General features: G+C 39.6%; 1 protein-coding gene across 5 annotated transcripts in view; it reads left to right on the plus strand.

The window, feature by feature from the left end:
• APC (APC regulator of WNT signaling pathway) overlaps positions 1 to 17,762 on the plus strand; it is a 150,581-nt gene that overhangs the window by 13,330 nt on the left and 119,489 nt on the right. The window lies entirely within an intron of this gene.

The raw sequence follows: 17,762 nt of genomic DNA on the forward strand, positions 1-17,762 counted from the left end.
GTGCATACAGGAGCTGGAAGAGGGACAGCAAGCTATTAAGGGGAGATGACTTGATTTCCGTATAGGAAGGAGAAGGAGAAGGAAAGAAACAGGGAGTGGGAGTAGATAGTAAGAAGAGGTAGATGGGAAATAAGACCCAAGGATCAAGGAATGCAGACACATCAGTAGGATAAAGCTGTGGTGTAGTTAGATCTACAGAGCCAACAACACTGAAAGCTTGAGGTCCAGACTACAGCAGCCAAATCTAAAAGGTACCTGTCAAAGAAGGCAGGCTGGGGTTAGGTTGGGGGCCTGAAGGAACCTGGGAACTGGTATATGAATGTAGACACCAGTGGTAAGACTAGTGCCAGAACACTTTATGCCTGAAATATAACTAGGAATAACTGTGTAACTTCATGGTGCCTTAATAATAATAAAAAAGTCACTGTCACTGTCCTCCGTTGTTCATCGATTTGCTCAAGCGGGCCCAGTAACGTCTCCATTGTGACACTTGTTACTGTGTTTGGCATATCGAATACGTCACGGGGAGCTTGCCAGGCTTTGCTATGCGGGCGAGATACTTTCAGTAGCTTATTGGGCTCTCCAAGAGGGGTAGAGGAATCAAACCTCGGTTGGCAGGGTCAGCTGCTGCAAGGCAAACGAGCTACTTGCTGTGCTATCACTCCAACCCATGTAATATATAAAAACTAATTAATAAATTTATACTTGCTAAAAAAAGAATCTAAAACTTTTTTAAAAGCTTCTATGTTGGCCTGGAAAATGTCCTTATTTTATCTCACTTTTGCAGGATATTTTTGCTAGACATGGAATTCTTGGTTGGTTATTTTATTTCAGAACATTTTATTGCTGTTCAGAACTCAGCTCTACATGCTTCTGTTTCCTTTGCCTGCTTTTTTAAGATGTTTATCTTTGTTTACTTAACTATTATACTGTATTACATGTCCTGAGCATCTCTGGGTATGACCTGAAAATGAACATAAAGGTATTTTATTATGCTGTGATTTGCACTGAATTTTTTGAACTTCACAAATACATGGATCGTGTCCTGGAAACTTCTTTTTTTTTTTTTAATTTTTTTTTTATTAGTGAATCACTGTGAGGTACAGTTACAGATATACTTATTTTCATGCTTGGTTTTCAGTCATACAATGCTCGAGTACACATCCCTCCACCAGTGCCCATTCTCCACCACTGATGATCCCAGTATCCCTCCCCCCCCTCCCCCCACTGCCCCCTCCCCGCCCGCCTCTGTGGCAGGGCATTTCCCTTTTTTCTCTCTCTTCTTTTGGGTGTTGTGGTTTGCAGTAGAGGTATTGAGTGGCCATTGTGATCGATCTTTAGTCTACTTTCAACATGCATCTCCCATCCTGAGCAGGTCCTCCAACTGCACTTTACTTGGTGTTCCCTTCTCTATCTGAGCTGCCTTTTCCCCCAGCATGTGAGGCCGGCTTATTCTGGAAACTCTTAAACTATTTTTTCCCAAGGAATTTCCTTTGGTTCTACTCTTTTGGTACTTTAGTATGTTATATCATATTCAACTGTTTAACCATCTTTTCTACTTTTTTCCTTTTTTTCTCTCAAGGCTTCTTGCTAGTTTGGTTTGATATATCTTTAAAGTTCAGTTTTTCACCAATGTCTAATGTGTTGTTATCCAGTAAGTTCTTAATTTATTTAATTTTTTCTGAATTAAACTTTTTATTTAGGGGCTGGAGTGATAGCACAGTGGGTAGGGCATTTGCCTTGCACATGGCCGACCTGGGTTTGAATCCCAGCATCCCATATGGTCCCCTGAATGCTGCCAGGAGTGATTCCTGAGTGCAAAGCCAGGAGTAACCCCTGGGCATCGCCACGTGTGACCTGAAAAGCAAAAAAAAAAACTTTTATTTAGTTTTTAAATATTTTTGGTCTACCATCTTGCTGGGGCTGTAGCTCAAGTGACAAAGTATGCTTTTCAAATTGAGGTTCTGGCTTCAATTCCCAGCACCCACAAAATAGAAATGGAAAGAGGAGGAAAAAGGGCAGAGGGACAGGGATCAGTGGGGCTGGAGATAGAGTATAGGGTTAAGTAAGGAGCTAGCCTGCATCAGCCAGCCCTGTTTTGGTTCCTGGTACTCCATATGGTTCCCAGCACTGCCAGCAGTGCTTCCTGAGTGCAGAGCCAGGAAGGGGTAAGCTCTGAGCACAGCTGGTGTCACCCCTTTACCCTATGAAAAACTAATTCTGCCATGTCATCTTTGATAATTTTCAGTTCCTAGCAAAAATAGGCTTAGCTTATTCTTGTGAGCTTATCATTAGTGCGTGCCCAGTAGACTGCATACTGTTCTAAGTTTGCAGTAGATCAATAATGCCATGCATTTGACCAGTTCCGTTGTCTGTAGTAGGAATGACTTGATGTATCATGTGAAACTTGTTTTGATTGGTGGCTTTTGTTTTTTTTTTTTTTTGGTTGGTTGTTTTTTTCAGAGACTTCCCTGCTATTCCCAAGAGCCTCTCAATTCACTTTCAATTCTTTACCTTTCTCAACTATCCTCTAGTTCCTTACTAGTCTTTTTCAGTCTGCACCGCTTTGGAGTCACTTCTCAGTCCCAAACCCTAACTTTTGTCCTCCAGTGCCACAGGCCAGGAAACAAATCACCAAATCAGCTTCTTTTTTGGCAAACCCATAAAAGTAAAAGTGGAGATTGCCGTTCTAGATTTTGACTGCTTGAGTACTTGAACTAATTCCTTGTATATAGGCAGTTATTTTATGCTTTTGATTATTTTAATATTTTATTTCACATTTAAAATTGGCTTCTAAAAGATAGTGGGTCTGAATGGTCTACTCTGAACTTTGTACAAGCAAAAGTTAAAATTATTTCTTTGACTAGTTTAAGGAAGCCTTGACATTTTTTACCTAGTTACATATTGTTCAGGTTCTTTTTATGATACAAATGGTATACTTTGGAAAGACAAACATGAAAGTTATTAACTTGAAGGCCTTTAGTACTTTTGTACGTATTATGCAAAAATTACCATTTCTTTGTAAAGCCAAAAGCAGAGGATTTCCTTCCTTCCCACCCTGGGTGCCCAGTTTTTGGGCCACACTGGCAGTGCTTGGGGCTTACTTCTGGCTCTGCACACAGGGATCACTCCTGAGAGGAATAGGGGGACCATATGAGGTGCTGGGCATCAATCTGGGTAAGCGGCATGCAGGGCAAGACTGCCTGCTTATACTATCTCTCTGGTCCAAGGCAGAAGATTTTGACTGGAGAAGTCTGAAAGACGTAGTATTGGTTAGAGCATTGAGGTATTTGTCCTTCCTATGAACAGAGAAAATATCCTGTTTACACTTCAACAATATGGATAAAGGGCAAGAGAAAGCACAGAGCAGAGGAGGAGCTATGTCCTGAGCATTTCCTTTAGAAGGGGGTTTATTTCTACTAGATGTTACTGGTGCCTGCTCGAGCAAATCAATGAACAACAGGAGGACAGTGCTACGGTGCAGTGCTACAGTTAATGTGACAGCTTTCTATATGCCATGCTGATTTGTGACATTTTAAATTAATTCAGTTTTTTATTCGTTCCATCCAGCAATACTCAGCCTGGTGGTTGTAGTCAGTGTTCAGAGATTATCAGTTATATGCCTCAGTGGTTCCAGGAACCAAACTTGGGATCTTGCTTAACCACTTTGAGCCATGTCCTTAGCCCCCTGTTTTTAATACATATCTTTTAATGGGAAATTCATTATTTTTTACACAAAAAAAACTTTATTTGTTACTTTTAATTTTTACTAAGACACTGGTTTACAAAGTTGTTCATAATAGTTTCAGACATATGATGTTCTAACACCAGTCCTACCACTGGTGTTTCCCTCCATCTACCAATGCCCCATGTTCCCACTCCCCAGCCTGCCCCCCTGGCTAGCATATAAACATTTATTTCATATTACTTGCTCCAACAAAATTTTAAAAGAATGGCAATTGGAATTACAATAATAAGATAATCAATAAAAATCAGTTCATGATGATAGATTGCTAAATTATTTTAACCAATATAAATATGATGTTAATTCATTATTGGAAATGTAGAAAGTCCTTGAGCAAGCTAGGAATAAACATTACTTTCTTTGTCTCGTATAGGGTAACCATAAGCACCTTTATTGGGTGCCATACCCAGTGCCACATACTGGGAAGGTTGGTCTGTCCTTCAGAGTGAGAAGCTCTTTTAAGTTACTTCTTGCAAAACTGTTTTCAAGACTAGGAATTCCCTAAGCCTGTCCATGTAGCTCTTTCCAGTTCCTTCAAATCTGAATGAGAATCTAGCTGGATAGAGTGTTCTTGGGGAGGTGTTCATTTTGTTGTTTTTATAGTAATCTTTCCACATTCTTCTGGCTCTAGAGTCTCATTTGATAGAGCTGCTATATATCCTATAAGCTTTCCTTTGTACATAAGTCCCTTTTTGATCATATGCTTTCAATATTCTGTCTCTATGTCTTTGGCTTTTGTCGTTTTGAATATAATGGGTCTTGGAGTTTTTCTAGTTGGTCTATTTTCACTGGGCCTCTTGAATCTCGCTGCTTTTAATCCTCAACTCTGGGAAATTCTTAGACATGATTTTCTTTGACTATTGTTTCTTTATCATATTTGCCTTTCTGTTCTTCATGGATTCTTTTTACTGTTGTTCCTCTTGAACTCATCCTACAATTCTCTGGTATTCTGTTCATTTCTTTTCAGATTATTTTTCACCATCTGCTGTTTCCTCTTCCTCATATTAGAGCTCTTGATCTTTTGCTTGGCTTCTTTCATTCTACTATTTAGAATGTCTGTTCAGTTTTTATATCACCGGCTCTGTTCATTTCTGTCATTTCTGATTGTAGTAGCTTTTTCCTTTATCTCTTATTCTTTCTTGAGCATTGCAGACTTCCTTGTGCCATCATTTCTTTGAGCTCACAGATCACCGTCATCACTAGACACTGTGAAGATTTGCTGGTGTTGTTTGTGTCTTCAGTGGTATCTTCGTGTACCGAGCTAGGTGGACTTCTGTATGTTTTCCCCATTGATTTTTCTCGTGTTCTTACTGTGGTGGGGTTAATCTTTGCAGCTAACCCCCCTGGAAGATGCTGAAGGGTTTGGCTGGGGTTACTCTTTCTTCTTTGTCCCTCTTCATCAAATGACAGGAAGAATAGCTAAGAGCGATGTGTCATTTGTTGAACAGATCTGTTGTGGAGTCTGCTGCAACCTAGCTGGAAGGAAGGGTCCTGCCTCTTGTTCCAGATTAGATTAGTGATGTCTGCTGGAGGCAAGCCTCACCTGAAATGGTGGAGCAACCTATTTATAATATTTTTGTTATATCTCCGAGACAATATAATTTTAAATATTTTAACATATATTTAAAGTTGTATATACTTACACTTGATTTCTGCAGTTGACTATTAAATATGAAGTCAAACAATTTCTTTTCATTGTATTACTGGGAGATACACAGTTACAAAGTTGTTCATGATTGGGTTTCAGTCATACAGTGTTCCCACACCCATCCTATCACCAGTGTACATTTCCCACCACCAATGTCCCCAGTTTCTCTCTTACCAACTACCTACCTTCTTTTCTGTCTCTCTCCCCCCCCCTTCACTCTCTCTCCTTTTACTACTTATTGTGGTTTGCAATATAGGTATTGAAAGATGATTATGTATATCTCTTTACCTTCTTTCAGTAGTCAGTCCAGGGTGATCATTTCGAACTATTTTTGTCCTTTATCAGAGTGGTGGTCCCCCCTCTCTCTTAATAGCCCTTCCACACACCCCCACCACCACTTGTGGGAAGCTTCCAACCATGGAATTCCCACTTTTCTATACAAATATATTTTTGTAGGTGCTTTTTGGTGGAGTCTTTAGGATTTTCTAAATATAGTATCATGTCAATTTGCAAATAGTGAGTGCTTGACCTCTTCCTTTTCTATCTGTATGCCCTTGATACCCTTTTCTTACCTAACTGCTATGGCAAGGATTTCCAATTCTATATTGAATAGGAGTGGTGAGAGTGAGCAGCATTGTCTTGTGCCTGATCTTAGAGGGAAGGCTTTTAGTTTCTCCCCATTGAGTATATTTGCTGTAGGCTTGTGGTTAATGGCTTTGATTGTATTGAGGGAAGTTTCTTCATCTCCCACTTTGTTGAGTTTTTATCATGAGTGGGTGCTGGATCTTGTCAGTGCTTTCTTGGCATCTATTGATACGATTATATGGAATTCTTTTTTCTTTTATTAATATGGTATATTACATTGGTTGACTCGTGTATATTAAATTATCCTTGTATCCCCAGGATGAATCCTACTTGGTTCAAAAACAATTTCTATCCTTGGGATAACTATATTGTTCTTTACATGAATTGACATTGTCCTATAGAAAATTTAATATAACACGTCAGTGTATTTTTAAGACATTTGACTTTAGCATGAAGACTGTATAATCACTACATTGGTGCATCAGTAATATACAGAAGCTATTCTCTTGCACAGATCTGGAGTTCTTGTAATTTTTTTTTTTTTACTAATTTTTTATTTTTCAGTACCAGGCATTAGACCAGGACCTCACACACACTGCAGGATGTTTGCTCAGACACTAAGCACATCCCAGCCCAGCTTGTTTTTTTTCTCTCTACTAAAAATCTAAATATACTAAGTTGAGTTATTATTGTTAGTTACAGTTCTTTCACTCCTGTTTTATTTGATTTAAATATGTCTTTGTTTTAGTTTGCTTTCTTTCCTTTAGACAATTGAAGAATCAATGAGATGATAGGGAATTACTGAACTGGAAGAGATCTTGGATATCATTAAAAGTCTTGTATTTCTTCCAAGGGCTGGAGCGATAGCACAGTGGGTAGGGTGTTTGCCTTCCACGCAGCCAAAAAGGCCAACCTGAGTTTGATTCCTCTGCCCTTCTTGGAGAGCCCGGCAAGCTACCAAGAGTATCTCGCCCGCATGGCAAAGCCTGCAAGCTACCCGTGATGTCTTCGATATGCCAAACACAGTAACAAGTCTCACAATGTTACTGGGCCCGCTCGAGCAAATTGATGAACAACGGGAGAACAGTGACAGTGACAATATTTTTTCCATTATTACCCATTTCCCATTTGATTTGTTTATGGGGAGGGCACATACCCAGTGGTGCTCAGGAGCTACTATTCCTGGCTAAGTGCTCGAGTCACTCGCTTGTGGGACCATATGAGGTGCCAGGGTTCCAAGTGGGATTGGCAACATGCAAGGCAAGCATCTTAGCTCCTATGGAGTCTCTCTGGGCCTCATTTCCTGTATTAGACATGTGAAAATGGAGGTACAAGTAAAACGAGTAACTTAACTTGATTCAAAATTAGGCTGAACTAAAAATTGTTGCCTCTTCAGAATATCTTCAGGTTCTTAAAAATCTGAGAGGTCATTTCACTCCTCTTGGGCCAGTCACCTGAGAGAAAGTCATGAGTAGAGAAGCTCTTTCAAAACACTAAGCCAGAAGATGGTAATCTTAGTGACTCAGAGAGCACCTTGCCTCTGTGGTCCACAGGAAGCAATTTACCTAGGAGAAGACCTGGAAGTAGAGTTTAGATAAGGCAGCTTGCAGATTGGTGGGCCAAGGTGGCAGTAAGTCCCCGTCTGGGCTGCTCCTCTGGACTGATGATAGTGAGGCAACACCTGGCAATGCTTTGCTGGCTGCTATGGCCCAGCTTTAATGCTCAAGCCTGGCAGTGCTTAGGAACCACTAGAGCTACAGCCATTGGTTTTCAGGGGCATTTGTGCTGAGGCAGCTCAGGCCTTATGCCTGTTTGGCACACATGCTACCTTAGGGCCACATTTCTCCCCAAGGTGCTGGTTTGAACTTTACCTCTTCTTTCAGGGCTGCATATATGATCTTAAAATCCAGTGGCTTATCCAGAGTGAACAGTTTAAGGGATCAAGGTAGAAGCTATAACGACCTAATCTTAGAGGTCACACATTTCTCTGCTTTTCACTGATTACATGATCAGCTTTGCTCAGCACAGGAACACTCCAGTTGGAATATGGTTACAGTACTTCCCAACTATAGCAATCTGCTCTCCCATCTAAGTAAGGATTGGACCAGCTTTTGGATACTTACTTGCGGTCACACCATAGTGAATTTGTGTCTGAAGTAGCCTCGGGCTTTCAGAATACTGCACATTATTTATGTACTTCTGTACAGAACACTTGTTAAAGAGGTTTGGGTTGATTTTTTTTAAATTATTATTTTATGATTTGATGAGTAGAAAACTTACATGATCTGGGATTATCTGAATATACTAACGGTGACTTCCTCAGTATTATATAGTATAGATTCGATTCCTCTGCCCCTCTTGGGGAGCCCGGCAAGCTACCCAGAGTATCTCCCCAGCATGGCAAAGCCTGGCAAACTACCCGTGACATATTTGATATTTGATATACCAAAAACAATAACAAGTCTCACAGTGGAGACGTTACTGGGCCCACATATATATATGGACTGGAGCAATAGCACAGCAGGTAGGGGGTTTGCCTTGCACGCAGCCTACCCAGCTGACCCAGGTTCAATTCCTCCGCCCCTTTTGGAGAGCAAGCTACCGAGAGTATCTCGCCCACACAGCAGAGCCTGGCAAGCTACCCGTGACGTATTTGATATGCCAAACACAGTAACAAGTCTTAAAATAGATACGTTACTGGGCCTGCTTGAGCAAATCGATGAACAATGGGAGGACAGTGCTATAGTGCTATATATATATATATATATATATATATACATACACACATGTGTATATATATGTATATATGTATATATATACACACATGTATATATATGTATATATATGTATATATATGTATATATATTCTCTAGTATATATACTACATATCCTCTAGCTTTAACATGTTGAGGAAGTCTTGACTGTCGGGCCAATAGATGTAACTGTTAAAATTTTAGTCTCAGCATTGGATCCAGGCATCACCTGGAAGAACTGAACATGGACATATTTCACTTACAAAGTAATGAATTCTGATTGTAATCTGCTTAGATGCAGGCATGTTTATACTGCTGAAGTGGTCTGAAAAAATAAAGCTGCCTTTATTCTTTGCAATGAAAATCGTGGCTGAGAATAATCTTTAGAGGAGTAAACACATGATTAAGTCTGGTGGTGAAGGGGCCAGGAGATTTATTGATCTAGTGTCTTTTTAGTATAAACATCTCAGATACTCAAGTGAAATGTGTGTGTGTGTGTGTGTGTGTGTGTGTGTGTGTGTGTGTGTATTCAAAGGATAAGGTTGGGATGGAGATATAAGTGTTAGATTTAGAGTTAGAAACATATAGTTGGTATTTAAAATTTTCAGCAAAAAGAGAGAAAGCAATTCTAGATCAAGCCCTTAGGACTCTGAGTGAAGATGGGAACCATTAAGGAAATCAGGGACGAGGACAACCAGGAGAAAGTGTCATAGAAACAAAGGAAAGAGGTTTCTTTCTGGTAGAAGAGAGTGACCAGCTTTGCTTCTTATTACAGAGATTGTTGTACTAAGATACAGGCAAAAGAATTTGGCCACATTTGATCTTTGCTAAGTTTGATGGTTGAACTTCAGGGAATTATTTAGGATTAGGGTGGGTTAAATGGGAAATTGAGAGTTTAGGAAATAGAGACAAGAAATAGTTTACTTGGTCAAGTTTTACTGTGTGTTGAAAATAGAAAAGTGGTGTCATATTTAGAATGAGGGAACAGGAAGAGAAGATAGGGATTTGTAAAGAAGAGTTTATTAGAACATGTTTGCATGTGCTTCAGAATGATCCAATAGAAAAAGGGAAGTTGATTACAGAAGTGAGAGGGGGCTATAGACAGGTGACTTCTTGAAGCTACAGAGTATCTGGAACCCATTGATTGTCCAAGTGAATAAGAGTAGGGTTCTTTTTCCACTTTAATAGGAGTGAAGTGGCCCCAGTTCTGTCCATTTTCACATTGAATTTTATCTCTGTGTGTTTCTGCTATTACTTTCTCCTAAAGAACTAAAGAATAGAAAAAGAGGGCCAGAGAGATAGTATAGCAGATAAAGTGCTTGCCTTGCATGTTGCCAAATCAGATGTCATCCTTGGTACCTCAGATGATTGTTTGAGTACAGACTGGTGTGATCCCTGAGTGCAGACTTAGGAGTAAGCCCTGAACATTTCTGCATTTCTGGGTAGGACCCCAAAGCAAACATACAAACAAAAAATCAAAAGGTTTATTAGAGAATAGTATGCACTAAAGAATCAGAGTGCAGGCATAACTTGGACAAAGTAGATTGTTTCTAAGGAAAACAAGTGGTTGACCTGGTAAGTCAGAGTGCAGACGTTGTCCACGGAGAGTGGCCTACTGTTCATGAGTATGGATTGGAATAATAACTCCTTATCAGATACCAATTTGCAAACCTTTTCTCCTGTTCCAGAGATTGTCCTTTTGTTTTATTGATGGCTTCCTTTGCTGCATAGAAGTTCTTAGGTTTTTCATTTTTTTTGGCTATATACCCAAAAGTAGGGTCCTTGAATCATATGGCTTAGATTCAATTTAATTTAGTTTTGTTTTAGTCTCACTGTTTATTTTAGCTTTATATTGCTTTTGCTTCTGATGCAAATTTAAAAAAAAAATACTGCCCAGACTAACACCAAATAGCTTACTACCTATGCTTTCTTTCTTCTAAGAGTTTTATTTTTTGACTTTGTTGTGTTTTGTTTTGGAAGCCACATTCAGTGATATTAAGAGTTTTCTCCTGGTGGTATTCAGGGGACTAAGTTTAGTGCTGAGGATTGAGCCCAGACTTACATGCAAGGCATGTGCTCGGCCTGTTCTCTCTCCGGCCATCTTATAAGAGTTTTATAGTTTTGGACCTTACATTCAAGTCTTTAACCCATTGTGATTTAAGTTTTTGGTATGGTATAAAGTAGAGGCCCAGGTGAGCCTGCTGTATGTGACTGCCTTGATTTCACTTTCATTTTGTAGAACCTTTTTTTCCCATTGTATCTCTGTGGACTTCTTTGATATATATTAATTGATCATATCTGTATGCCTTTATATATGAATCTCTATTCTGTTCCATTGATCTATGTGTTTCTTTGCCAATATTATACTCTTTCTATTACTGCATACAGTAATTTTAATATAGTGATTTTTAAATAGTATGACAGCAGGAAGTGTAATGTCTTCAGTGTTACTCTTCTTTCCCAAGATTGCTTTAGCAGTTGGGCATCTTTAGTTTGCTAAAACCTGTGGTATTTATTGAAAAAAATGTTGGTATTCTATTTCTGTGAAAAATGCTCTTGAAATTTTAATAGTGATAATATTGAACCTATTTTAATAGGTTCTGTAAGTTAGGATCGATTTAGGTAGTGTAGATATTTAAACAATATTAATTCAACAAATACTGAATACAAATGCAGAATACCTTTCTATATTTGTCTTCATTTCAAAATTGAATTAAAGTTTTTAGCATGCAGATCTTTTTTTTTCTTTTTGGATCACATCCAGCGATGCTTAGGAGTTACTCCTGACTTTGCACTCAGGAATCGCTCCTGGTGGTGCTCGGGGGACCATATGGGATGCTGGGAATCGAACCCAGGTCGGCCGCGTGCAAGGCAAATGCCCTACCTGCTGTGCTATTGCTCTAGCCCAGCATGCAGATCTTTTACCACTTTGGCTATTCCTGATGTTTTGTTTTGGAGCCACACCTGGCAATTCTCAGCTGTTACTCTAGGCAACGGCACTCAAATTACTCCTGACAATTCTCAGGGTACCGTATAGGATGCCAGGGATCAAACCTGGGTCAACTGCATGCAAGACACCCTACCCACTGTGCTGTCTCTCCACCCCTCTTTGCCCATTCTTAAATATTTCATCATTTTTAATGGTGTTATATCTATAGCATAATTTTAATTTTCTTTAAGTGTACCTATGCCAGACATAGTAACAACAAAGTCTCCAATGGAGCCGTTACTGGGCCCGCTCGAGCAAATCGATGATCAACGGGAGGGCCTTTACTTACTTACTTACTTAAGTGTACCTAAAATATAGTTAAGCAGACTCATTATTACTAGTGAGATAGTTTCTAGCACTTCATAAGTGCAAATAAATACTGAATATATTTGAATAAATCTGTATTTGTATCTAGTTATAAAGATTTCTTTTAACTGGAGTTTCTTTGGTATAGGCATTAAGAGAACTTTCCTTTTTCTTTTAACTTATTTTTGTCTTTTTGGGTCATACCTGGCAATACTCATGGATACTCCTGGCTCTGCAGTCAGGAATTACTCCTGGCAGTGTTTGGGGGACCATGTGGAATGCTGGGGATTGAACTCGGGTTGGTTGTGGGCAAGGCAAATGCCCTACATGCTGTTCTATCACTTTGGCCCCTCTTTTTCTTTTCTGTGTGTCTTTTTGTGTGTTATTTGTGCTGGAATTGAACCCATGGCATACTGCCTTGAAAACATGCATTCTAATACTGGATCTCTTTAAGAAATTTTGAAAAATATTACCTATTTTGAATGTCACTGTCATTGTCCTCCTGTTGTTCATCGATTTGCTTGAGTGGGCCCAGTAACATTGTGAGACTTGTTGTTACTATGTTTGGCATATCGAATACATCATGGGTAGCTTGCCAGGCTCTGCCGTGCAGGCGAGATACTCTCGGTAGCTTGCCATGCTCTCCTAGAAGCATGGAGGAATCAAACTCGGGCCGACCAGGTCGGCCACGTGCAAGGCAAATGCCCTATCCTCGGTATTACTTTAAAATATATTTGCCTGTTTAATAAATGAAAATGATAGTTTTTTTTAAAAAATCTCTTTGATTCATTAATACAGAAGAATGTGTTCTGTAAATTTATTAGTACTACATATTTTTTCCCCATGTTAATAGCTAATATATGCAAAGAAAACTTTACAGGAAGAAGTATTTTTCTTGTGGTAAGGGGGCTTACAGCCTCACAGCTTTGTAAGCCACAGGCTTTTCCCATTGATCTGCCTGTCTGCTGCTGGGGAGTTTTCACGTTTGGGTTTAGTGGGGTTGGTGCCACTTGCTTCTGGCAGCACCACCCATGGATGGCTGCACCTCATCCACAAAGTCTGACCTAGTTGTAAAGCTCTTTCAGCTTCTTGAGTGATCCTACCTAACTTCAGAAATCAAGTTTCACAGCTGTGTTGAATTTTGTTTACCTTACACTGTTTAAAGTATTTATTTTCTCTACAGAAAGTTGTATTTTGCAATAATATTTCTTGTTCAGCATTTGCTCTACGGTTATTATTGACTGAGTACACCTGCATTAATGCTCTTTGATGATTAATTTTAAGTCGTTCCATAAATAATTTTTTATTTTTAACCTTTGAAGATGTCAGTATTGGAATTTGGAGGTGACTACAAATGTGGCCACATGCTCCAGAAATTCCAGGATATGTAACTGGGCTCTGAGTTTACATAGCAGGGGGTGTGGGATGTGGGTGTGACTGCTGGGGCATAGGGAAGTACTGGGGGTGGACTGGGGCAATTGCCTGCTTCCCACTCCAAGAAGACTCCAGAGTTCTCAGCCTGAAATTGGTGTGCCTGGAATTTTTGTCAGTTTGGTATCCCTGCAGACATTAGTTGTGAAGTGGTGGAGTTGGGACATTGTCATGGCAACAGCTGTGGGCTGTAGATGTTCCTGAGATGCTTTGGCAGGGCAGAGACTCGACCTGCCCTCCTCCCAAGGACAATCCAGCGTTTTTATCCAGGAGACGGTGTACCTGTGAAGTTTTGCAGCTTATCTTGCATCTCTTCTGAGAGATTTAATCATGAGTCTATCGAGTTGGGCAGATGGATGATCCTCCATGGCGGCAGTTGTGGAATGTGGGCCAACTAATACTTACTGAAATCCAATTATGTACAAAATATTGTAATATGCACTGTGAGGCATAGATGAAATCAAGTGTTCCTCCGGGGTTCTTCTAGTCAGTTATGGGAACAGATAGTGGCAGAAATGTGGTACAGAAATAGTAGGAGGAAAAGTTGGATGAACTGATTTTAGGTAGGTTGATTTCTTCATGGAAAAGTAATTTTAAACCAAACTTGATATGAACCAGTAGAGCAATTTTCAGTCTTGTTACCTTTAAAATGTATTTCACAATTTACTTTGTTCATATTTGATCCTCACAACAGCTCAATGGAATCAGCCAAATTGAAAATTAATAGCTGATCCTTAGAATAGTTGAGTGATTTGGTAATGTTCACAAAATGATTATTTGTAACTTGAACCTGAGTCTTAACTCTCCCTACACTAGTCTTTTCCTGTTTTGCAATAAAGGTAGCACTGTAGCTCTGTCCTCCCGTTGTTCATCGATTTGCTTAAGCGGACTCCAGTAACATCTCCATTGTGAGACTTGTTGTTACTGTTTTTGGCATATCGAATATGCCATGAGGAGTTTGCCAGGCTCTGCTGTGTGGGTGGGTTACTCTCGGTAGCTTGCCAGGCTCTCTGAGTGGGACGAAGGAATCAAACCCGGGTTGGCCGCATGCAGGGCAAATGCCCTACCTGCTGTGCTATCGCTTCTGAAAACTAAAGTGCGTTTATAAATGACTCCTTAGGATAAAAGTTCTGAAATAGTTGCAGCAGGAAGAGTTACTGCTTCATAGAGGTGTCTGCTTCCTCAACTCCAGGATTTGTGAATGTTAGATTATGTAGAAAAGAGAGTTAAATTTGCAGATAGAATTAAGGTTGCCAAGTACCTGAAAATAAGGAGGTTATCTTGGATTGTTGGGCAGGATGTGAGTCCTTGAGAATGCAAGAGGAAGAAGTCAGAGTAAGTTCAGTTAAGTTCAGAATGCTACAAATTGTCAAAGACAGTGCTGCATGTTTGCTGGAGGAAGGAGGCCTTGAACTGAGGAATGTAGTGAAAGGGGAAAGAGGACAGTTTGTCCTTAGGGACCTGAGGAAAGAGTCATTTAGATACCTTGATTTTTAGCACATTGAAACCTATTTTAAAATTCTGAACTATGGGACTGAAACATAATAAATTTTGTTGTTAAGTTTGTGGTTATTTGTCATGTCATATATAGGAAATGTAATACATTGAGGATGCTATATAGTCTAAGAATACTAACATGCCATTCAGGCCATGGCATTGTTAAATTTCAGCCTTTTCACACCTGTACCAGCATTTGCCTTGTGTATAGTCTCCATGGACTAGCGGATGGAACCAAGGTGGGAGATCAGTGGTTTTCAGCCCTCCTGCACCTGGGTCGCTGTACTGCTCTGCATTGTTGGTGGAAGAACACTGCTTTACCTGTCACTGTCAGCAGTGGGCTTCCAAGCAAGGACTGATTTTGAAGGGAGTGTTAAGCACTGTATTCAATGCTTGATGATTAGAGAGGTAGAAGACTCTGTTAATGATATCAGGAGTATTTCTTTTAAGAACCTGGCCCATGAGGTAACAGCAAACACATAGATACTTCTGGCTTGCTATAGACGGATTTTATCTCTTTATTTGACATCACCAACAATTGCAAGGGGGATAAATGGTCTTTAAACAGTTTGAATTTAGGACCTGACCCATTCTCTCATTAGGCATTTTCATCTTGCCATACATAACCCAGTGTTACTGTAAATACTCAAAATTTCTGAATGACTATGTTTGGGGATGGAGTGGGGATGGAGGTTGGGGCCACACCCAGAGATGCTCAGGGCTTACTTCTGGTGGGCTTACTTCTGAGGGATCACTCCTGGTGGGCTCAGGTGACCATACGCAGTGCTGGGGATTAAATGAAGGTATTGGCAAAGCACAACAGTCATCTAAGGGAGCTGAGTGATAATACAGGTATAAGGCGCTTGCATGCACCTAGCCCTTGTTCAGTTCCTTGCACCAAATGTTTTCTTGAACACCCCTGGAGTGAGCCCTAGCACAGGGCAAGAGTAGTACAGAGAACCATCAGTTGTGCCCCCATGCAATGCTTGCCTCCCTACCAAAAATGGGCAGCTGAAAAACACTAATTTGAACTCATCCTCTGTTGATTGATTTGTTGTCTATAGCCTTTTTGTTTGTTGGTTTGGTTTCCTGGAGACTACTCAGTGGTACTCAGGCCCTAGCATGGTGCTTTGGGATCCTTCGTGACACTGCTGAGAGGATCATGTGATATGAGGATCAAACCTGGGCCTCTTCCATGCAGAGAAAGTGCTCCAGACCATCTGAGTTATCTTTACTTCTCTCTTATGTTCTGTGTTTTTTTTTAGGTTTTTGGGGGGCCACACTTGGCTATGCATAGGGTTTACTCCTGGCTCTGTGCTCAAGGATCATTCCTTGGAACTTGGGGGACAATATGGGCCATATGGGGTACCAGAAATGGAATCCAGATCTGCCAAGTACAAGGCAGGTACCCTACCACTGTGCTATCACTCGGGTTATTTTTAACATTTCAAGTTTAAATTAGACCAAACATGTCTGTTAAAATGAAATGCAAAATTTAAGACCTCAGTTTTACTAATCTTATTAATCCTGTTAGTCCTGTTTAGTCATAAACTTACGCTGTAGTAGGTTCTGAAGTTTTTTTTATGGTGAATTACATTTTCATTTTCATAACATTAACTTTTGATTGTTTGCTTAAAATAGTCAAGCTGGTCTTATATTGAAATAGGTATTTGAAATTAAGCTTGTATGACCATTAATTTGTTTCTTTAATTTTGATTAGAAAGTAATCTTAATGCTTGTACATACATAGTATATATAATAGCATTTTTAATTAATTAACATGGCAGAGCTTTATTGAGATATGTACAAATCTGGTAGTGCAAATTAATTCTTCAGTAACTTTAAATTGAGCACAGTTTTTATTTTTTACATATGGTCTTTTAACTCGGGTCGGCCATGTTGGCTGCGTGCAAGGCAAACGCCCTACCACTGTGCTCCGCCCCTCTCAGAGAGCCCGGCAAGCTACCGAGAGTATCTCGCCCCCACGGCAGAGCCTGGCAAGCTCCCCGTGACATATTCGATATGCCAGACACAGTAACAACAAAGTCTCCAATAGAGACGTTACTGGGCCCGCTCGAGCAAATCGATGATCAACGGGAGGGCCTTTCCTTTACTTTACATGGTCTTTTAAATAATCAAATATATTTTAAAAAATAAAATTCAAACCAGACTTTATTTTTGGGCTTGAAGCTGGTTTGGAAAATCTTACTGATAATTGAGTGGATTACAGTCATAAATGTCACTTTTAGATTGACTTACTTTTACATTTGAATTGCAGTGATTAATGAGCATATAATCATTTTTGCTTTCTTTAAAATTTTCATTTGAATCTCTTATACCGTACAATTTAGACAAATATTTCACCTACCAGATGGTCAAAGAATAGCTTGAATCATACAAGGATATTAGACTTGTATTTTTTTCTTAGGGTCCGTAAGAGTTATTTTTAGGTGTTTCTAAAATGTATTCTTTGTTTTGATGGGTTTTTTTTTTTGCAGAATTCTAGGTCTTATGAGAAGTTTTCTGTTCTAAACTTCTCATAAATAGTGACTATATGCATGATTAAGTGCTGTTCAATGAGTCATACACTTGATGTAGTAAGAGTATCTAAAAACCAAGTCATCCTCACAGAAGGGATGTGAGGATGAACCAGGTTCATTTACATGTTTCTTTCTCAAGTATGACAAGTATTTGTTTCTAAGTATATTTGAACGTTTAAGAGATAATTTTCCTAGTAATAAGTGATCCCTGTTTATTCAACAGATATTTCGAGGGTAAGTACCTACATGCCAGTCACTGTAACAGACA

Source organism: Sorex fumeus, unplaced genomic scaffold, assembly GCF_029834395.1.
Source record: "Sorex fumeus unplaced genomic scaffold, SorFum_2.1 ptg000131l, whole genome shotgun sequence".
In the NCBI taxonomy this organism is placed as follows: Eukaryota; Metazoa; Chordata; class Mammalia; order Eulipotyphla; family Soricidae; genus Sorex; species Sorex fumeus.